The 23,304-nt window shown below is 38.0% G+C and overlaps 1 protein-coding gene across 9 annotated transcripts in view; it reads right to left on the bottom strand.

Moving 5' to 3' along the window:
* Positions 1 to 23,304, bottom strand: part of MSR1 (macrophage scavenger receptor 1) — a 163,635-nt gene that overhangs the window by 56,940 nt on the left and 83,391 nt on the right. The window contains exons 1-2 of one of the 9 annotated variants that reach the window (XM_036838985.1): positions 13,198 to 13,413; positions 12,687 to 12,757 (exon numbers count right to left, since the gene is read on the bottom strand). The exons of 2 other annotated variants lie outside the window; for them this stretch is intronic. The gene's annotated coding sequence lies outside the window, so the exon portion shown is untranslated. 6 more of the 9 variants (XM_036838983.1, XM_036838988.1, XM_036838986.1 and 3 more) reach the window with 6 other exon arrangements.

The following is a 23,304-nucleotide window of genomic DNA, read 5'->3' as shown; positions in this document are numbered from 1 at the left end:
AAACAGTTCAGTTCATTTGATTGATAAATTTAGCCTAAAGCCAACATCTTCTGATCATTATTTATATTCTCTAATGCTGAGTTATGGATTTAGCACAGCTGAAGTTGTAACTGAGTGTACTGGCAGCTCCAGGACACCAAACTCATGTCTCCTTCAGAAACTGAAGGACAATCATTCATATGCAAACGTTCATCCTACTTTGGGAAGAGGTATTGACAAGTAAGGATGTGACTCAACTCCTGTCAATATATTTTTTAAAATATTACCAAGGAGATTCTTTATTTTGCAGTTTGTACCTGTATCATTCCATAACCTGGTCTTAGTTTTTTGTAAATCCTATTGATCTGACCAAGGAGTCTGTTCTTTAAATGCTTCAGCCACTCCGGAGGAAGCGGGCAGAGGGGGAATTTATAGAACCTACATTCTCTTTTCTTAGGCAGATGTGAAGCTAAATAAACGATTATCTGGGAACATTCACTATTACAGGAAACCAAATTGATTAATTCAGGTCCAGACTCTCCTGCCATTTCCCCCTTTTTAATTCACTCTATTATTTGATTTGGATGACAGTTTTTTACTTGCCATGGAAAACAAATGAACAAACAATTTTTAAAAATGAGACGACAATAAAACTTAGCTAAATGCATTTTAAAACTACAGTTCAAAGCAATTGGGGGACCTCCCTGGTGGTGCAGTGGTTAAGAATCCGCCTGCCAATGCAGGGGCACGGGTTCGAGCCCTGGTCCAGGAAGATCCCACATGTCGTGGAGCAGCTAAGCCCATGCGCCACAACTACTGAGCCTGTGCTCTAGAGCCCGTGCGCCACAACTACTGAAGCCCGCGCGCCTAGAGCCTGTGCTCCGCAACAAGAGAAGCCACCACAATGAGAAGCCCGCGCACCACAACGAAGAGTAGCCCCCGCTCGCCGCAACTAGAGAAAGCCCGAGCGCAGCAATGAAGACCCAATGCAGCCAAAAAAAAAAAAAAAACAATTAGGACTGTGGCAAAGCTTTTAAACTTTGAACTCAGTTTATAAAGGATGGGCTCACAAAGTATATACATTTAGACACCCCTGCTATGTACCTAGAAATCTTTTCCTGTCAGTCTGTCTACCAGCCCCTTCTTCACGTGTTTGACTATGGCTTTGGCTGTAATAGTTGAGATATTATGACTCCATTTTCACCTATATACAAAGGAAACATCCTTGGGACTTCCCTGGTGGTCCAGTGGTTAAGAATCTGCTGTCCAATGCAGGGGACGTGGGTTCGATCCCTGGTTGTGGAACTAAGATCCCACATGCCGCAGGGCAACTAAGCTCATGTGCCTCAACTAGAGAGAAGCCTGCATGCTGCAACTACTGAGCACGTGTGCCACAACTAGAGAGCCCACATGCCACAACTAGAGAAGCCTGTGCACTGCAACAGAGCCCACGCAGCAAAAAACAAAACAAAAAACAAAAACAAGAAAAACAAAACAAACCAAAAAAAGGAAACAAATTACTAAGTCTTCTAAATGGGAATATTTTTGTAAAAGAGGTGAAAACTTTAAATCTGATAAATCTGTCTAGATTGTGAGCTACATAAGAGGCAGGACCATGTCTGGTTTTGTTCAACATTATATTACCAGAACCTAAAGCAACCTGGAATATAGAATATACTTAATAAATATTTGTTGAATGAATGATCTGATTTGATCTGTGTAAGATACTAGTCTCATATAGTTTTGTTTTTTTTTTTTAAAAAGATGGATGTTTAGAGGTAGGGGGACCAAAAAGGTTTGTTTCTTCTGATAGAGAACTTACTGGTAAATAGGTTTTGCCCATAATTCAGATTTTTTTTTTCTTTTTCTATTCTACATTCTTACTCTTTTGATAGTTTCCTTGAACAGGAACCAATCTTAGAGCTGGGTGACCATGTTATATTATTGGGACACTGCCACTGTCTCTAGCCTGTTCCTACTCAGCATTCCTTTTTGTTTTGTCAGTTCCAATTGGCAAATAGCCATGACCACATCCCACTGCATCCTCAAGGAAACACTACTGGCATTTTGGTTGGGACCATTCTGTTTTGTGAAGGATTGTCTTAGTTGTGTAGGATGTTTACCGCCCCTGGCTGCCACCCATCAAATATCAACAATGTCTCCTAATCATTATGTCACTGCTTCTCCCTCCAAAAAATCCAGAAACTTCATCTCCACACATTTCCAAACATCCAACCCTCTTTGAGAATCACTCTTCAGCATGTATATCCAATGTGGATGAAAAGTAAGGAACTTTCTCTCTCTCTCCAATATTTTCCTTGAGCAATCTGACAGTTAACATGTCTTTAATAAAGATTTGTTTTAATGAAAAAAATGCATATCTTCATGAGCGTCAGCAACAATACAGATTCCTCAAAACATTACGGGGATATCTTTCAAAACGCTCTCTGTGTGCTTAACCCTTTAAATATATATATTACAGATCTTTGTCAAAGCCTATATGAATGCTTTTTACTGAAAACTTAAACATTTCATTATTTTAAAGAGAAAAGAAAGCAGCAAATCCAGAATGAGAATCCACTGATCTAATCTTGGTTTCAAATAAAGCAGGATGAATGTTACTTTTATCCATATACTTGCTCAGAAGCTCCACATATATTTTCAAATACATTTGCAATTTAGATCGTACAGGGCCTCGTTGGCTTAAAAAACTTTTCTTGGGAGAAAGAAAGAATCTCATTTTTTAAAATTGGCTCTAGAGTGTTAGATGTTATATCATAAAAACAAAAAAATAGATGGCAAGTATTGAGATATTTTCAAACAATGACTTTCAGATGGAAATACCTGTCCCTTCACGTAGGCCAGTCCAACAAGTTTCTGTCATGTGTCATTATACCAAGCGCCGTGCAAGTGTCTAGGATGCTAAAGACAACATGTATAGAATATTCTCGACCACCAAAAAATTTATGCACTGAAAGACTAAAATCTATATAAAAAATCACAACGTGTTATATATACACACAAAGCACAGGCATAGTCCAAAGAGGAGGGATTAACTCTTTGGGGAAAGTATGTAGTCAAGGTGAAAACATAGAAAAGATGACACTTTATCAGAGTTTTGAAAAATGAGCAGGAATTTGGGGTGAGAATATTCCAGGGAAGGCAAATATGTTAAAGGGCATAAAGGCATGAAGAACATGGGGGCTAGAGCGAATCAGGATCATGGAATCAGGAGTCCTGGATAGAGGGTCAGCAGAAGAGGCCAGAGAGGCACGTAGCTGGAGGCATCCTACTCATCAATCTCTTCTTGCATTTTTTAACGTCATAAATTGACCTCGCTTTCACAACCTACCCAAATATAATATTGAAGATGTACCTATACAAAGTAAGCAAAAAAATTATCTTTTGTTTTAGCAATAGGGATCTGGTTTATATTACTAGTAACAAAAAATATATTGTCCATTAAATATTTTGCTGATTTCCCTTACATCCTGAAATAGAGATTAAGTTCAATTTTTTTTATTAAAGTGAGTTATAAATTTTTTTTTTTTTTTTGGCTGCGTTGTGTCTTCGTTGCTACGTGCAAACTTCCTCTAGTTGTGGCGAGCAAGGGCTACTCTTCATTGGGGTGCGCAGGCTTCTCATTGCAGTGGCTTCTCTTATTGTGGAGTGCAGGCTCCAGTAGCTGCAGCACATGGGCTCAGTAGTTGCGGCGGGCGGGCTCTAGCTTGCGCGGGCCTCAGTAGTTGTGGCTTGCAGGCTCTAGAGCGCAGGCTCAGTAGTTGCGGCGCATGGGCTTAGTTGCTCCGCGGCATGTGGGATCTTCCTGGACCAGGGATTGAACCCATGTCCCCTGCATTGGCAGGAGGATTCTTAACCACTGCCCCAGCAGGGAAGTCCTCAATTTTGTTTTTCTTTAGGCCTCTACACTTTGATCTATCTTTTATGGGCTTTAGATGATAATATACATCTTTTACATTACTGTATTTCAAACTGTGATTTCTTTGGGTAGATTCATTAAAACTGAAAAAGAAAACCCTCTAATAAATGTCTACAAGTGGATTAGACTAAATGACCATATCTGGGAGTTCCCTGGCTGTCCAGTGGTTAGGACTCCGCACTTCCACTCCAGAGGGCATGGGTTCAATCCCTGGTCGGGGAACTAAGATCCCACATGCTGGGTGGTACAGCCAACAAATAACTAAATAAATATCTGGGCTATAGAGGTATAGAGGGCTGAAAGGGAGATGAACACTAAAATCTGTTGAGTGGCATGATGAATGAAAAATATTACCCTTTGGCTACTCTGGGTGCACCATGAGTTTTGTTTGTTTTCTGGAGCAGTGTATAACAAGGGTTAGTTAATCATGATCTGTATGAAATATCAGTATACTTTTTTCCATTAAAAAAATAGATTAAGTTAATCATAGATGACGTTGTCATAAGATTGCTGGCATTTTCTGTTATTTCTTTCATTTGTTCTTAGTCTCCATACTCGCTGAGAATCTCATCTATTTCCATGGCAGAACCACTACCTGCATCCTGACCAGGCCAATATATCCAGCTCAGATCTCATGTCTCAGAATCAGATTTTTTTTTTTTTTAAATAATACAGCTAGCTACAATGGTGTACTTTCCACATCAACCTAACTTTTCTTTTTCCAGGATTTTTGATGTTGGCATGCCACCCATTTATATCATCTGTTTATTATTATAATCATTCATTATTTTTTTTTTACTATTTTTTACTATTTTTTGTGTAGCAAGGCATACATGACATAATCAGGTGTATGGCAATACAGAATTAATATGGCAGTGCTAGAAAAGCATGGTCATTCAAACCAGAGGCCAGGACTTTATTCTAGATCACTCTCACCCAAAGACCCGTATCTGGTAGCACAGCAACTCCTGACTTCCTCAAAGCCATTCCTTCCACTCGATCCCAATTTTTAGATTTCAGTTCATTTTTATCTACCCAGCCAGGCATCTTAGATAGTAGCAGTGGGGTAGGCAATTGAGGGGCGAATCCAAGAGGCATTAAGAAGGAGGAGGAAATTCAAAAGAATTGATGAACAAGCATCAAAATGTAGCACTTTAACAAAGACTAGGAGAAAAAAGTCAAACAGTAGAAATTATTTTTCAGGAAAAAAATACAGTAGGTATAAACAAACACATTTAGTAGGCTAGTAAAGAAAGAATAGCAGTACTAAAAATAAGGAAGAAACTTTGACACTATGGTAGAACAGGAAGTCAGGGTCAGGGAAAAAAGAAAAGAATGTCAAGACATGCAGGTCACCCATAACCTGCCACATGGAATTTGAGCTGTATGACTTGTATGGTAGAGGCAGAAGCAGATGCTGAGAGATCAAGAAGCAGTAAATGTATAAAAATGAAATGCCTTGAGTGTATACTGGAAATCTAGTCATGTTCATGCTTTTCTGTTGAGAAGAGATGCTGAAGATAGTACTGAGGTAGTACACGGAGGACAGGGTTATTTTTTCCTGCTTGTTCTTCTCATCTCCCAAACTATTAACACCAGAGTATACCTGGTCTCAGTTCTTGTCCTCCTTTTATCTTTATTCACTCCCTCGGTGAGCTCACCAGTCTCATTGCTTTAGATACAATCTATACGGCTGATGACTCTCCATCTTCATCTCCCACCCAGGCCACTCCTTCTAACTCCAGACCTGGATGTGCATCTCCCTAACAACACCACCATCTGGGTTTCTAATATGGCCCAAACCTAGGGGTCTCCTTGTCACCCACTTTCTGTCATCCTCCACATCCAATCTACCATCAGACCTTGCTGGTCTGATTTCAAACCCTAAGCAGAAACTGACTGCTTCTCGTCACCTCCCCTCCTGCTATCCTGGCTTAAGCCCCATCATCTTTCTCACCTGGACGATTTTAATAGCTCCCTATGTGGTCTCTCAGCTTCATTCAGTTCCTTCCATTTTACTTTCCACACAGCCTCTAGAATATTCCTCTGAAAAAAGTAAGTCAGACCATATCACTCCTCTGCTCAAAACATGTGAACACTCTCTCATCTCACGCGGGTCCTGACTAAAAGCTCACTAGCTCAGACAGACCATTCTCCAGCGTCAGATTTAAAATGGCAGCCTACCTCTTTCACTTCCTCTTCTCCTTCCTGCCTTGATTTCCAGCCCCAAACTTACCACCGTCTAACATGAAATACATTTCCCTTGTTTATCTTGTCTATTGTCTGTCTCTTTTTGTCCAAGTTAGATCCATGATTCAGGAGTTTTTATCTCTTTGGTTCAATGACTAGAGAGTTCCTGCCACTTAGCATGTGTTCATCACTAGGAGAAATTCCATGAATAAATGAAAGACAAAATATTTTGCAAGATGACTGGATTTTATACCTGGGGTTATGCCTCAAGAAAAGCCTGCATTTCACTAATGCAGAAATATAAAAAATTCTGCTACACTTTGGGAAATAAAAGGTTTTTCTCTGAATTGTGTGTAAATAGGAAACTGAAACAAAAAATCTCACCAAGGTTCCCACTTTTGCCTCAAAGGCACTCGTGAGACTTACCAGATTCCTTCTGTTCCTTACTCTATCAGTATAAATTTTTTGGTAATGTTAGAGAATATACACATGTGAGGTTTTGTTATCAGCCAGTGAACAATTCACATAATCCAAGTGTGCCTTTAAATGCCTTTTCCAAAGTTAAGAGAAAAAGTAACTTCACATAAAGTTATTCCTAACAAATGTCAATGCACTGACAAAGAATTATGAAATCGTTTGAGTTTGTATAGGCTACCGAAAGCATGTTCTCATGAGAAGTGAAACACATCTCTGCACTATCAGCTTTTCATGAAGTGGGTGAAAAGTTTAGAGAAGCTACAACAGGAAAAACAATGAAAGAATTTCAGTGTTTTTCTGTTTGAAAACACACTCTTCTTTTTTCCTGTTTTTATTATAAAAACATTATAACACTATTAAAGATAAGTTGGGACAAAACTTCTATCATCCCATCACCCTAATAGAAGAAAAACATTGAGTGTATCCATGTTACAAATTGATACCATAGTGTACATTATCATTTGGTCTTATGCATTTCCCTTAAAATCATATCAATAACTTCATACTTTGAACTATTTTTTCAAATTTAAAATGATGGGCTACATAATAATTCATCAAATATATGTATCTTATTTATGCAGCCATTTTCCTATAATTCTTTTTAAAAAAATGTTCCCTGTTCTTTGGAGGGCAATGTTTAACTAATATAGATGATGATGCTGTAAATATTTTCATAACTTAGCTTTCTTCTTTCGAAATGTTTCTTTAGGATAATTCACTATATGTTGAACTACCAGGTGACAGGAAGACTATCTCAAACTTCTTAGTATCTACTGTCTGACTGCTCTTTAAAAAGATCGTACACATTTACAAAGATTCCAGTCACTTATGTTTTAACCAAATTCACCACTATTCAATAACAATGTTTATTTTAGAATTATTTAGATTTTAGTAAGAGTTAAATGATACCTTAAGGTGGCTTTCATTTGCATTTTTTTTACTTTTAGTGTGGAAAGACTATTTCCATGTTATTTTTTACTATTTATTTTTCTTCTTGAGTTTTTATTTATTCATATCAATTGCTCATACATTCCCCAGGGTATCTTTCTTTACAGAGATATGAAAAAACTCTTTTACGTAATATAATTTAATGCACATTCTTTTTTCTAAGACTATGTCTTATTTGAATTTATCCTCCAACTCTCAATGTTAATTTCACCGTTAAGATTTGGGGTAAATAATAACTTTGTAATCTTATTATTTAAAAACAAAAACTCTGATTTTGTGAACAGTTAAAAACCCACATGAAGTGAACATAAAGTTAACATGTTTGTGAAACCAGTAGCTCTACACTTACAGAACACATCCATAAGAGGGATTAAGGTAAGGCCTGGAAACATCCATATTGTCCCTGATGCTACTCATATTCATCCTCTGTAGTGAAGGAGAAAGAGCTTCAATTCTTTAATGTGAGGTCTAGATTTGAATGTTGGCTGTGTCCTTTCCTTGCTATGTGATCTTTGGCAAATATTTTAATTTATTTGATTGCAGATTCTTTATATATATACATATATATATATATACACATACACATGACTATATATATATAACCATATATATGGTTATAATATCAATTTAAAGAATTATTGTGAGGATTAAAAATAATTTTTGTAAATTGTCTGGTACATAGACAGCCACCAATAAATGAATCACCATTATTTTAAAACACCAATTTTTTTTTTTAACATGAACTCTTCTTATTTTATCCTCACAGCAGCACCATGAGGTATTTTCTCTATTTTACAGGTTGGGAAACCAAGAGCTGAAACACTGAAGTACCTAGTTAATGTAACACAACTAGGGAGAGGGGGAGCTGGGGCCTGAAGGTAGGCAGTGTACTACCAGAACAACAGCTCCTAAACCCTGTGTAAAACATTTATAATCTCACTTTTATGACTTTTCTATCAGTATTCTCACATTGCCAATGAGAAGCCTAACCCCCATTTTTTATGTCGTGTAAATCTTAATCATTCTTCAAGATGAACTTAAATTCTAACACCTGCATGAAGATTTTTCTTTCTCCTCTTGAAGTAGTTGTGGCCTCTCCTGTATCCCCACGGTAGTTATATAGAGCACTTTCACACCCTTACAGTGCTCAAATTATATTATGCCAATTTGCCTTAGATCATGATCTTCCTGAAGACAGAGACTGTATTTTATTTTTCGTATCCTTTCCCTATATCTAGTTCAGGGAAGTGCACATAATCGATGCCCAACCAAGATTTGCTATATGAGCAGTAAAGACAATATGAAGTATCAAAGTCAAAAGTATTATGTAAAAACTAAGAAGATGAGACTAATTAAAATATACTTAGTCATATTTTGAATAAAGTCAATAATTTTTAATAAAATATGCACAATTATATGCCAAAAATCTCTTGCTAGTTCAGCACACATATACATTTTTCACCCACAGAAAATCTAGCAGAAATCTCTATCACTGAAACAATCAAATCAAATAATTAGGGATAGGATAAAAAAATTCTACCACAAATTATTGATCACATATGTATATATCTCTTACATATCACATACACACATACGTTTAGACACACACAAACACACAGAGTAGACACATACACTCAATAGAAGCAATTTGGGAAAAGCATAAGTAAACTTCTTTTACCGTGTGTCCTAAAGACGGCAGCACTGATTTATCCACTTCCCTCTCTTAACAATTGAAACCTAAAATCTTTATCACATAATATTTCAGCAGGGCACATGAAGAAAGGAAATGACACATTTGTATGTTGGAAATCTTTCTTAACAATGTATTTCAATAGTACTCTCCTCAGTGCACAAGTGTGCAAAATCTAAATTTGTCAGATAACTCATTCCTCTTCCCATCTAGGACTTCACAAAAGAAAAAGAGAAGTAAAATGAAAAAGAAACGGAGTTATTGTAACAGGGTACATAATGTATGGCGGACTGATCTTTTCCTTTTTATAAGATATGTCTGCCTTCTATAACATTCTCATTATTATTTATCTTCTATTAATCTCATTATCTTCCACTAATTCTCATGATCTCTTTCGTACTATATAACCTTGAGGGAAGACTCCATGTTTAAGTGATTTGTTTTTCTTAATCCTTTTCCCTATATCCCTTATCTCTAGCTTCAAACACAAAACACAGGAGGAAAGGATTCCTACTAAGGAAAAGTAGTAATCCCATACTGCTCACTTCAGCTCTGTCTATAGTGATGTTAGCATTATCTATCGATCTCTTTTGAGCACTTAAAGTTACTTATTTCCCCAAGAGTATAATACAGGAAAGGGGTCTCAGGCATGGAATCAGAGCAAAGGAATGACCTTCATCTTCTACCCCTGTCAGAGTTTTACACTTTTAATCTCATTTATTTAATCACATTCAAGTTCCAGTAGGACACGTATAATAAAAAACACACAACATTACATGCATGAGCTAATTTTTAGATCGATTCTTTTGGGGGAAGGTGTTTAATTTATATTCCATGGATACTTCTTGGTGCTCCAAACAGGGAGGGATCCTACTTTCTACCAAAAGATGGTCAAAATGACCTTGCCTTGCCCATGGGCACCACAGAACACTACCCCCCCCCAGGAGATAACATGCCTGGTAGAGAGAATGCAGGAAGAGTGCAAAGTGCTTGAGAGAAAGAAAGTAGCAGTGTCCCACAGCCATTCTCATTACTGCAAAGGCTAACAACAGTAGTAACAGAGGTGTTGAAGCTGGCAGCACAAATGCTGGCCAGGCAGCTTTAGACAAGTGTAGGATCACAGACGTGGACCCAAGCTGGAGCAGCATGAAGGCTATTCCTTACCCACACTAGTTCACCAAATTCTTCGTGAAGAGGAACTGGAGACTAACATCAGAACTCACTCTCTTTCCTTTATAACTGTTTCTATATACATCTTATTATAGACTATGGTCCTTTGGGGGTCTTTAAAAGACAAAAATCTAAAGTTTAAGAACCCCTAGGTATATTGCTAAATTTGGATAGCCCTGTCAATATTACATGATTAGAAAAGTCAGACTCTGGAAATAACAAGTGAAGCCACCAGCTTTCTACCCTAATGAGGTCCATTTCTGCCAGAGTGGGCTATATTTCAAGGATGTCTCTGTAATATTGTTATGTATATATCTTTATTTCCACAATGCTAACCACTTCTCTATTTGATTGCTTCCACATTCTTCAGTCAACCTAATCATTCATTTAAAACAAAAAAATCTCTGTGTGTATAGAATATCATATAATGTATTATATTATATGATATTATCTATTAGGTCTTACTCTCTGTAAGATACCTTACCAGGGAACCAGGCAGAAAATGTTCAGGTCAAGCTAATGATTCATGGAAAGAACAGAGGGAGGGAATGGATTTTTACATCCATTGATTCATCTGAATTCACAGCAACTTTGTCAGATCATTTTCCTGATTAAGAAATTGAGGCTTAGATATTAAGTAAACTTGTCAAGATCATAGAGCTATGAGTCATCAGGGCTGGTATTCAAATACAATTAAGTATGATTTCAAAACTTGGCCAAACACATTTTTCTCAGTCTGAGATCAGTGTGTGTATTATCAGGGGCCGTTAGCACAGATGATCTATTGAAAACAAACTACAAACATGGGCATATTCCAGATCATCAGAATAGCTGCTTTATCATCAGTTACTGCTATGGGATTCCATGACTTCGTTTTTGTTGCTTATGGACATATTTGTCTAGATTAAAGATTATGTAACATTATGCCCAATGTTCAAATAAAGTTTCACGGTTAAATAAAGAAATGGGTTGGAAGAATTGACTTGAGTCTCTCAGCGCTCATTGTGGTAGAAGAATGCAAGCTGAACTCAAAGGAAGATACATTTTATACTCATAAAGTGATACTTTTGAATGTCTAAAATTCCAACAGGTCATTAGTTACAAGGTACATGATACCATATATTTACATGATAAATCTGCACAAAGATAATATTTTTTCCTATTCTGGACTCAAAGTAATAGATAGTAATTCTTACTATCTACTTACTGTTTTAATAATTAAAAGTTTTAATAATGTTGCATTGGACACATCTCTCCATGTGAATATAAAGCCTTTATACAACTATTAAAAGATACCTCATCAAAATTGGCATTGAAAAATTGCATCCTAGCAGAGCTTTTGATTGATGATCATAAGAAAAACTTTGATGTTATCAGCATCATTTTATATAACTTTATATGAACAGAAGTTTCCTGCCAAAGTATTATTGAAGTTAAAATACATAAACAGACTACGTACAGAATCAGAACTAAGTGTATCTTCCTTCTGCTAAGCCTATGAAAAATGTTTTGGTTCACCCACAGGATCCTAAAGTGACACAGTTGATTAAAGTTTTAGCATTTTTGTAGGGTTTTTTAACTTAATTTACAAATGCATTATATTTGTAAAATATATTTGTAACCAAAAGTTGGTTAGAACTAGAGACCTATGGAATTTAGGTCTAAATTTATGTTTCTATGTTTTAACATATAATTATAAAATAATATAATCCACACTCAGTGAGGTAGAGGGACTAAAATACTTACTTTCCTTGGAGAAACGCACTTTACCATACTGTTTCAAAAACCATATGGTTTTTAAAAGAAAGTGCAGGGCTTCCCTGGTGGCGCAGTGGTTGAGAATCTGCCTGCTAATGCAGGGCACACGGGTTCGAGCCCTGGTCTGGGAAGATCCCACATGCCACGGAGCAACTGGTTCCTTGAGCCACAACTACTGAGCCTGCGCGTCTGGAGCCTGTGCTCCGCCACAAGAGAGGCCGCGAGAGTGAGAGGCCCGCGCACCGCGATGAAGAGTGGCCCGCGCTTGCCACAACTGGAGAAAGCCCTCGCACAGAAACGAAGACTCAACACAGCCATAAATAAATAAACAAACAAACAAATAAATAAATAAATAAATCCTTTAAAAAAAAAAACAAAGTGCAGATATCTAAAGAGCCTGTAAGTCCCTACAATAAGAAAAAAACCGGAACACACTGAAAATCAGTGACTCTTCCTGGAGCTGGCAGAGAATTGAGGTCTCAGGGCAAACTTTAGAGAGGTAAACACAAAAACTCACAGCTGAGTTCCACTTACCTGGAGCAGAGCCGCTAGAATCCTAAACCAGCGAGAACACTTACGTTGTAATTTGGACGAATTGCTGGAGGCTGAGTGAGGGCCAGTGTGAGAGTGAGGGACTCCTGGGGACGCAGTCTCAGGGGGGAACCCCAAACTTCCTGGGTTTTATCCCCAGGAACCCCAGCAGGTTCTTACAGCGAAGAGCCAAGAAAACTCAAAACCTCAACTGGCGCCTCTGGCAGAGGGAGGGGAAAGTAACCATTTTGAAATGTCCCCCCTCCCCCGGAGCATTCTCCATATTAAAGGCTTACTCTCCAGGGGAAGGCCTTCACCGGGCCTTATCTCACCAGGGCCTTATCTCACCTGGGCCGCTGACGGGCAGTTACCCTCCTCCAGCTTCCTTCCCGCCCTACTGAAGGGGGAGCGGGAGGAGCTAAGAAACCCTTGGGAAGGTCACGGTCGGGGACAGGGCCCAGTGAAAGACTGGGATTTAATCAGTTATAGAACACTTCCCCTCCCCATACCTTACCGCCTCTTGGGCTCCAGTAGGATAAGAGTGGATTACAGCTGAAAGACCTGCAAAGTTCTTTTTTTAAGGGAAGTTTGTAGGGAAACCCCCAAACTACAGAGGAGACAGAAACAGACACTGGAGGAAATTTTAGCCTCTGACAGCTCCAGCTGCAGCAAATATTAAACACAGCCCAACTCCTAGCGAAGTTACCATAAAACCTCACACTAACATGCTGTTTACCTCAGTTCCTATACCTGACCTGACATATCCACTCCAGTTTTCAACAAAAGACATGCTGCAAGTCAAGAAAGTGTGTGCCAGCCCTAAAAGTCACCGGTTCCTTGGATAGTTAGGGAAGTGGTGAGGGGTAAGGGGGGGTAGAGTATGTACAAAATACTAGTGACTAATTTCCCTCAAGCAACATTAAGAAATCACTCCTTCCTCGTGATTCATGTCTTATTAAAGAGACACAAAAATGCCAATTAGGAAAAAAGTGATTGTGATATTTTTAAGTGATATTTTTAAAACATGAATGACCTGAATTTAGGGAAGTTTGGCTTCAGAGTGACAGACCCATGTAGTTTAAATAAGCTTAAATGTGGTAAAATTGTCAATTTGAGTTTGAGCAAATTTCATTAAGCAAATTCTTCCTCTTTTTCTATTTTTTTTTTTTTTTTTTTTTTTTTGCCACACCACACGGCTGGTGGAATTTTACTAACCAGGGATGAAACCTGGACCCTCAGCAGTGAGAGCCTGGAGTCCTAACCACTGGACCACCAGGGAATTCCCTCCTTAAGTAAATTGTTATCCAGAAGTCTCCTGGAATCATTATGAGATGTCAGCCTAGGGTCTCAAAAGAGAACAGAACTTTCTACCACAGCTAAGAGAATTGCAGCAAATTGAGTATCACTCACTTTATAGCAACTTCACATGTGCCATATTCTTTCCTACTCATAGCAAAAAATTCTTCATTTTAAAATGAGAGAACTTAAAGACTCTTCAAAAACTTTATCGAGGGACACCTGGCCGGTGACAGAGCATGAACTAGAATCTATATTCTATGATGTTCTTTCCGCTATGCCACTTGGATCCTTAGTTTTCATGAACGCACATAATTACTCATCTCTACATCTCCATTTTCTCCCATATCTTCAGAAGCTATGGCTGATGATTTCCAGGAGTGCTTCCAAAGCTCAGATCTTTTGCTGTTTGATCTGCCTCCATTAGCTTTCAGAGAATAAAGGGCTCTCTCTCTGATTTCCAAATCTCTTGAAAACACTACTCCTTAGCCGACTCGAACCAGGAATCGTCTGGGGAAGGTGATTCTGAGCAATGTAGTTCCTGGCATCTCCCGTGGGGCACAGGAAAGACAATAAAAGTGTAGTGAGGCAAAAAGCAATAGTGGATGTCTATGTAGTCTGACAACTCAGAAAAGGACACTTACCATCCAAAGAGGGAGTGGAAACTGAATTGCTGAAAAGGGGGAAAGACAGTCTTGGGTGCAGAACACAGTGCATCCAAATGCCTGAAAAAGACAGGAACATGAAGAGTGTCAAAGACCAGAGCAAGGCCAGTGTGGCCGGGGTAAAAATGGAAAAAGTGGCAAGCAAGGTTCCAGCTAAGGCTGAGTGTTGGGTAGGTGGCCATGAACTGAGGAGTTTTTCTTTATCTTAAGAGCAGTGGATGGACTTCCCTGGTGGTGCAGTGGTTAAGAATCCGCCTGCCAATGCAGGGAACACGGGTTCGAGCCCTGGTCTGGGAAGATCCCACATGCCGCAGAGCAACTAAGCCCATGCGCCACAACTACTGAGCCTGCGCTCTAGAGCCTGCGAGCCACAACTACTGAGCCCACGTGCCACAACTACTGAGACTGCGCTCTAGTGCCCACGAGCCACAACTACTGAGCCCACGTGCCACAACTACTGAAGCCCGTGTGCCCTAGAGCCCATGCTCCGCAACAAGAGAAACCAACGCAATGAGAAGCCCGCGCACCGCAACGAGGAGTAGCCCCCGCTCACCGCAACTAGAGAAAGCCCGCACGCAGCAACAAAGACCCAATGCAGCCAAAAAAAATAAATTAAAAAAAAAACAAACAGCAGTGGAAAGACATTAATGATTTTGAAGTGGGATGAATGAGACATATTTGGATTTTAAAAGTTGACTGAGTGCAACGTGGAGAACAAACTGGATGTGGGCAGTGTGGTTGAGTGCAAGTCGACTAGTTAGGAAATTACTGCAATGGTGTCGGGGAAAGTTGATGGCAGCTTGGACTTGGGTGGTGTCAGTGGTAAAGTGGAGAGGTGGAGAGAGATATTAAAAGGCAAATTTAATGGGACTTGATAATGGATTTGATGGTGAGAGATGGTGGGCTTAAATTTTTCTCATTTACTACTCCAGATCCACTCTCCACCTTTCTCTACCCTTCTATTTTCCCCAAGAGGTTGACTTTTTGCACTGAAGCACATAGCTCTCTTGATCTCTGGCTTCTGATGAGGTCTGGCAAATGGGCAGCCCAGCAGGAGATTTGTGAAAGGAAGGAGAGTTGGTTCTTCATGTTAATTGTCTAGAAATGAAATAAATACTTATTATCTGGGGATGTTGGTGGTCTCTTAAGGGCTACTTGACCTATATAAGCAGAAAATGTCTGGGTCTGTTAGGCAGAAACCTAACTCTCGTTACTGTGGAGGTTTCAATATCATACCCATTTCCAGAACTGTGATAGCTAAAAAATCCACTACTTTTTAAGAATAACCCATGGCTGGTGATAGGACTTAGGGTTGGTAGAATAATGTCCTCCCCCAGAAAGCTATCCACATCCTAATTCCCAGAAGAATGTTATGTTACAAGGCAAAGGGGAATTAAGTTTGCACATGGATTTAAGGTTGCTAATCAGCTGACTTAGGGAAATTATTCTGGAATTATCTGAGTGGGTCCAAGGTAATAACCAGGATCCATAAAAGTAGAAGAGGGAGGCAGAAGAAGAGGGTCAGTGGGAAAAGTTTCCAGTTTTGATGACGGAGGAAAAAGGCCACAGGCTAAAGCCTGTGAGTGCCCTCTAGAGGCTGTAAAAGGCAAGAACATAGATGTTCCCTTAAAGTGTTGAGAAAGTATATGCAGCCCTGATGACAACTTAATTTTAGCCCAGTGAGATCCATTTTGGACATCGAACCTAGAGAACTGTAAGAAAATAAACTTGTATGCTTTTTAAGCCACTAAATTTGTTAATATGTTATTGCAGCAGTAGAAAACTAACCCAGGACTGTTTGTTTGTTTGAGCTGCCATAATAAAACACCACGTTAGATAGACAGGGTGGCTCAAACAATAGAAATTTATTTTTCACAGCTCTGGAGACTGAGGTCCAAGATGAGGGTGTCAGCAGGTTTGGTTTCCCCTGAGGCCTCTCTCCTTGGCTTGCACACAGCTGCCCTTTTGCTTCTCCTTTACCTGGCTGTCCCTTGATGCTCACGTTCCCCTGGTGTCTTTCATTCAAGTTTCTTCTTCTTATAAGGACACTAGTCATATTGGATTAAGGCCTCATTTTACCTTAATCACCACTTTCAAGGCCCTATTTCCAAATACAGCCACATTCTCAGGTACTAGGGGTTAGGACTTCAATATATGAATTTGGGGAGAACACAATTCTGTTTATCAACAAAGACTATATGGTAAACCTCCCTTGATGCCCTCTCCAGAGGTTACTAAGGCAATAAACCAAGGTGATTTACTGGTGTCTGTTAAATAGAGACTCAGAGCTCATGCCATTCTTGGCCCAAGTCCATTTCACAGTGGATCCTAAGGGGCTACAGACCCATCCTATGGTTATTTCTCCAGTCACAAATGTGTATTGAGAATAGATATATTTAACAATTGGATGAATGCACATTGGTTCCTTGATCTATGGAGCAAAAACTCTTAAGGTGGAAAGGGTCAAATAGCAGCTAATGAAACTTCCCCCTCCCTATCAGGATAGTAATCCAAAAGCTTTCCTGCATCACTAGGAAAACTCTTGAGATCAGGGCACAATCAAATATTAATGTCGCAAAGCTGTGATTCTGGGGAAATGATATATGAGTGAAACTTTCAGAAGGGGCAAGAGTGTGAAAACACTCATTTCTGGTGTAAATGTCCACTAGAGGGCACCCACTGTGGAGACCGAATAATCTGACTGACAAAATGACTTCCTCTGGTGAAAGCCAGCCAGTTTTTCCCCCCCGTTAGTACATGTACAAGTCATATTGCAAAAGAGATGAAAGTGACTCCTGAGCTGAACAACACGGGCTTCCTCTCAACAAGGATGATCTGGATATTGCGAATGAGTTTCCAATATTTCAACAGCAGAGGCAGATACTAAAACCTAATCTGGCCTCTTCCAGGGAAGAATGTTTAATCCTCACTGGAATAAACACTTGCTTAGGATGTGGATTTGCCTTTCCTGCTTTCAGTGTTTTCCCCAGCACCAGTTAACAGATACACTGAATCCCTTATTCAACACTGATGTATTCTACACAAGAGTTTTTCTGACCAAGGCACATATTTTATAAATGGTTCCAACTTCAAAGGCTTCAGGAATGCGTTCTGATTGGTTACATTTGACCATTCATTTCCCCCTAGAGGTGGGGTTTTATGAGAATGCCAGCTCTCTCACAAAAAAAGTGGTTGGATTAGGATAAGAAATATGTCTCAGAAGAGGCATTGGTGGTGGAGGAATATCCTAGCATTAATTTTCTGTTCTCTTAAATTTCTTATTTATCATAGTGTTGTTTGACTTTTCACCTATTTGTCCTATTTTTCAAACAGAATAAGAACATGCATATTCTCAGTATATTTTTAATTAAAATGTTAATTAAAATACCTTACAATAATACTTTCTTTTTTTAATGTTAACTTTTTATTTTATTTTGTTTTATTATTATTATTTTTTGGCTGTGCTGCACGATATATGGGATCTTAGTTTCCTGACCAGGGATCGAACCCATGCCCCTGCAGTGGAAGTGTGGAGTCCTAAGCTCTGGCCTGCCAGGGAATTCCCACAATAATACATTCTTTAGGACACATATTGTTACTTTTTTTTTTTTTTTTCTTTCGGTTTCACACCTAGTAGGCCCTTAATACTTTTTTTGAATGGACAAAAATTGAAAGAAATATTACACAGGTTACCTCATATCCTTCCTTACAATGACCTTACATTCTAGACAGAATAACATTATCCCAGTTTAAAACTGAGAAAACAAAGGCTCAGAGAAGATAACTTCCTTAGCCAAAACCATCAGGATAGTAAATGACTGAGTTTGAATTAGAACCCAAATTGTTTGTTAACTGATCATCCTTTGCAACACTGTACTACCTGTGAATATGGTAATGATGACTGAAATGGGTCCAAAAAGTTTGACTAAAGAGCATTAGAAACCCTTTTGGTTGCTAGTAAATCCCCCACTGTGAGTATATATCTTCTGGGGAGCCAGGGTCCACAAGGCTGCAAGTTCAAGAAGGTTTCTCTTCCTGCCCCTTGCTAACTGAAGGCCAGGCCAGTGACTCAATCCTGCCTGAATTCTGAGTGTTGAGAAAATAAGACAAAGATTTTAGAATAGGTAGGAAACAATTCACAGCAATGGTGGGAACGAGAGTCCAGAGAAAAGTTTCTTATCAAGGATCCCGTGCGGGTGGTGCTATGAGTAGCATCCTTAACTGAAGGCGGCTTTGGGCCTGCGTGCTTAGCGCACTTTACTTCTCAAGCTGGGCTCTCCAATCTTCCCACTAATTGGACCAGAGGGACCAGAGAGTCTTTAAGTCCCTTTTTTTGCTGCTTACATTAGCCAGAGTTCTTACTACTACAATGACGATGATAACCAAATAGAAGCCGATGGAGAGAAACCAGATGGTCTCAAGAATACGGATTATTCTTCTCTGGCTAATCACCATTGTCTAGGACTTTTTTCTTTTCCCCAATTCAGTTGTGAAGAGTTCAAAGTTTAATAGTTTACATGATTCCAATGGTAACTTTATAAATGGAATGCTCTCTCTACTGAATCATGGGCAGTATGAATAAATGAATTCTTACATAAAAATTGGTCATATTCTATTTCTCTTCATTAGATATGTAATATGGAGATAGGCTTTGTGATCTTTAGTAAAGACCCACTTAAAAATATGCACTCAATCCTTAGCTACTCAGAGGTAAACACCTTAATTTACCCATATCTAAGATGAAAAGAATAGTTAGAACGTTGTTAATTGGGCTCTGATGCCTGAACAGATCTGAGGGAGTCCTGCAGCTGTCTGCAGGACAGAACATCATCCAAAAAGCACCCAACTAAGGAGAACAATGAACATGATAATGAGGACGAAAGGAAATGACAACTTTTTATCATCAGTCAAAGTGAAGAAACCCCATAAAAGACAAAAAGCAACACCATCTTCCAAATAATAGTTCAAAGAAGAGGATGATTCAGAAAAATGAAGAAATGGAATTCATATAACCTGCTCAAGATTGCATTTTTCTCTGTAATATAAATGGCAATTGCAATGCTTAATCTTCAGGCTCCTGCTATTTAGATATGAATACAAATTATCTTAAGAAAATTCCTTTGCAAGGCAAAAGGTTTTTTAAATTTAAATGAGTCCTTTTCCATCTGTCATAATGCTTACAACAAGTTTACACAGACTTCACATTGCACTGATTTAACCAAAGGGAATAGTCTTCCCTGGTTGTTTTTACATCAGATGGAAGAGATTTTGTTCATTTGTTCATTTCATTTTGTTTTTACTGTGGGAGACACTGGCATATCAAATATTCCAGCCTGTCTCCAAAACCTATACCCAAAACACTGTATTTCTTACATTTCAAAATACCTACTAGGTGAGGCAGATTAAGGAGATTGTTAGAAAACTGGTTACTGAGATTATTATGTCTCAGAAGAAACTCTTTGCATCCAAATCACTTGCTATATTCATACAACATAGGAAAAAACAAGCAAGATGAGGTCTTCAAAGATAGAGTATAAATCAGCTAGTAAAAAACTATTCAATAAAGAAACACTGTGTTATTTATTTAAGAAACCCATGATAGAATCCTCATTGTTCCTGGGAACATGAACTAAACATTTTTAATTTCTTACGATAATTTACTTATTATTATATACAAGATTCTTATCTTAAGAGCATAGAAAGTAAAGTCTGGACACTAAGAATGGCTGCCAAGATTTTGAATCCTGCCTCTGGAACTTGCTGTGACATCAGGCATGTTATTTTATCTCAGTTTTTCATCAGTAAGCTGATTTTCAAAAAGATCTATTAGAACTGAATAAGTTCATAGTTGTAAAGCAGTATAACAGTGCTTGGCATCTGGTATGTCCTCTGTGAGTATATTGTTACATTGTATACAGTAAATTAAAAGGTTAAAATTGGAAAATGTAAAACCAACATTGAATCTTCTTCATTAATATTACAATACTTTTTCTTAAAACAGCAATCTCTTAGGAAACATTAACTGACTAGCAAAATTCTTTCATCTCTGATAACTCATTTTTAATATTGGCATGCTATTTTACCCAGTAAATTCACCTGAGGAGTACACTTCGATGTCAACAAGATGGGTTGTTATATTCTCTATATTCTTATTTACTTCTCTCCTGAATTATTTTTGTCCTTGATAATTCAGCAATTTAAATGAATCATTTAAACCTTAAAATGGTTGGAAAGATTCTTGTTATGTATACCATCATGGTTGATTTGCTCATGAATTCTAGCATTTTCACATCATGGGAAAAAAGTCACAGATTCTAGAGCCAAACTACCTGGCTTCAAATTCCAGATCTACTCTATTTAGCTACGTGATTTGGGGCAAGTTATTTAACCTCACTATGCCACAGTCTTCCTCAACTCTAAAACAGGATGAAGGAGAACGTTATCTCATACATTTATGGTGAAAATTGAATAAGTTTATATAGCTGTGCTTTCACAGAGCAGATAATCATAAGTATTCATTGGTATTATTATAATACCAGTTATAATCCGTATTGTTATAATAGTTCTTGTGACATCGTTATATTTTTTGTGTCCATTTTGGGACCTGTGAAATATATACTTTCTGTGATTTTTCGTGGATGTCAATTTCTTTGACATTGTCAATATTTCAAAAAAATGTTTATTGAGGATCTGTTATGAGTTAGCTGCTCTGACAGACATGCAGGTGGAATAAATATAACAATAAAACACTCATGGTGCTTGGGTTTAGAATCTAGAAGGGGCATGTGGAAGGCATTGCTAGGACTCATCAACAGTGAGTTCTCCTTTCCTTCCTGGGTGTTTGGGAGATCAAACTTTCCAGCCCACTTGTGGGGCCATGTGACTATTATGGCTGAAAAAATACGAACAGAGTAACATGAGTCACTTTGGGGCTAAGGCAATGAAAAGTGCAAGTTCAAGCAGAAAGGCATAATAGAATCTTAATATCATAAAGATTATTCAATATCGAATTACACAATATAAAGAAAATGACATGACGCCAAAAATAACATGCCATAACATGCATAAAACATAACATACTTAAATTAGTATTGAAAATACTATTTCTTAGTATGATAATTTCTTTGTTAGATTAATAACTTTGTCTCTTTTCAAAGAAAATGAAACACCTTAATTTTAGAGAATTTCACAAAATGTAATTAAGAATAGTTTATAAAATTCCAAACAAAATGAATTTAATAGAACTCTCAGAAATGTTTTGACATCTTTAGAATGGAATCAGTTTCATGATATTCACAGATTCTTTGAAAAAGAATACCATTTTGTTCATGAATCACAAGAACTCAAATCATATTTTCTGTTATTTACTAAAACAAAAGGAAAATTGTTGAAATGTATGTGCATCTATTTTGAGTCATGGAATTTAATAAAATAATGTCATTTAAAAAATAGACTTGTTTTTCAAGACATTTGAATCAAATATTTATTAAAACCTGAGTTATCTTATCCTTATACTAAACTATGGCCTGTTTTTATAAATAAAGTTTTATTGGAATGCAGTCATGTCCATTTGTTTACATATTGTTTATGGCTGCTTTTGCTACAGCTTCAGAATTAGGCATTTGTGACAGCGAGTGCATATCCCACAAAGCCTAAATTATTTACTATTTGGCCCTTTATGAGAAAGTTTGCTAACCCCTGCTTATAAAGAATTTCTATTAATTTATTCATTTTTAAATATTTTGAATTTCACTCAGGAGTTCAGTGCACCAAAAGAGAGACCTAATGATCTTTAAAGTATTTAGGAGTTTTAAGCAGAAAGGTATTTAATTCAGGGAATAAGGTATCTACAAAATTGTTGAAAGGTTTGAAGGGGCCAAATCTGGGCTGGGGCTCTTGGAATGTCTCCCAGACAATTTAGGAGTGAACTCTCAGGGTACCTACTACCTCTGAGGTATCCAAAGGAGGGATCTGGGCCCAAAGAAGAGGACCCAGGACTCTGCCTCTTCAACTGCTTCTCATCCAAAGAGCTGAATAATGAATACCATTCTCCAGAACTTTGCTGCAGGAAAGTTGTACAGCCCCATGTATTTGCTTGTCAGAAGCAAAGGGCAAGGACACCAGGAAGATGGGCTCTATCTCATTGTACTTTCTAATTTGCAAAAGAGTTATTCTAATTGGATAATTTTTACTCAGGCTCAATCTGCAAGGGAGTCTGGAAAATGTGAAATGCAGTTTTTTGTTTGTTTTTTTACTTTCAATATCTCCATCTAGAAGAAGGGTGGAATGGACAGACTTTCAGTGAGCCAATATTGAGACTCCACCTGATCATGTAATAAAAGCAACAATTATGCTTATTAAAATTATTTGATTAGAAGATAAATATTACAGGCTAAGTGAAATAAGTCAGACAGAGAGAGACAAATACTGTTTGTTATCACATATGTGGAATCTATGAAATACAGCAAACAAGTGAAGATAACAAAAAAGAAGCAGACTCACAGATAGAACAAACTAGTGGTTACCAGTGGGGAGAGGAAAGTGGGGAGGGGCAATGTAGGAGTAGGGTATTAAGAGGTACAAATTATTAGGTATAAAATAAGCTATAAGGATATATTGTACAACATAGAGAATATAACCAATATTTTATAATAACTATA

This window comes from Balaenoptera musculus, chromosome 21, assembly GCF_009873245.2.
Source record: "Balaenoptera musculus isolate JJ_BM4_2016_0621 chromosome 21, mBalMus1.pri.v3, whole genome shotgun sequence".
Classification (NCBI taxonomy): Eukaryota; Metazoa; Chordata; class Mammalia; order Artiodactyla; family Balaenopteridae; genus Balaenoptera; species Balaenoptera musculus.
The sequence above is the reverse complement of the archived record's forward strand: the minus strand, read 5'-3'. Positions and strand labels throughout refer to the sequence as shown.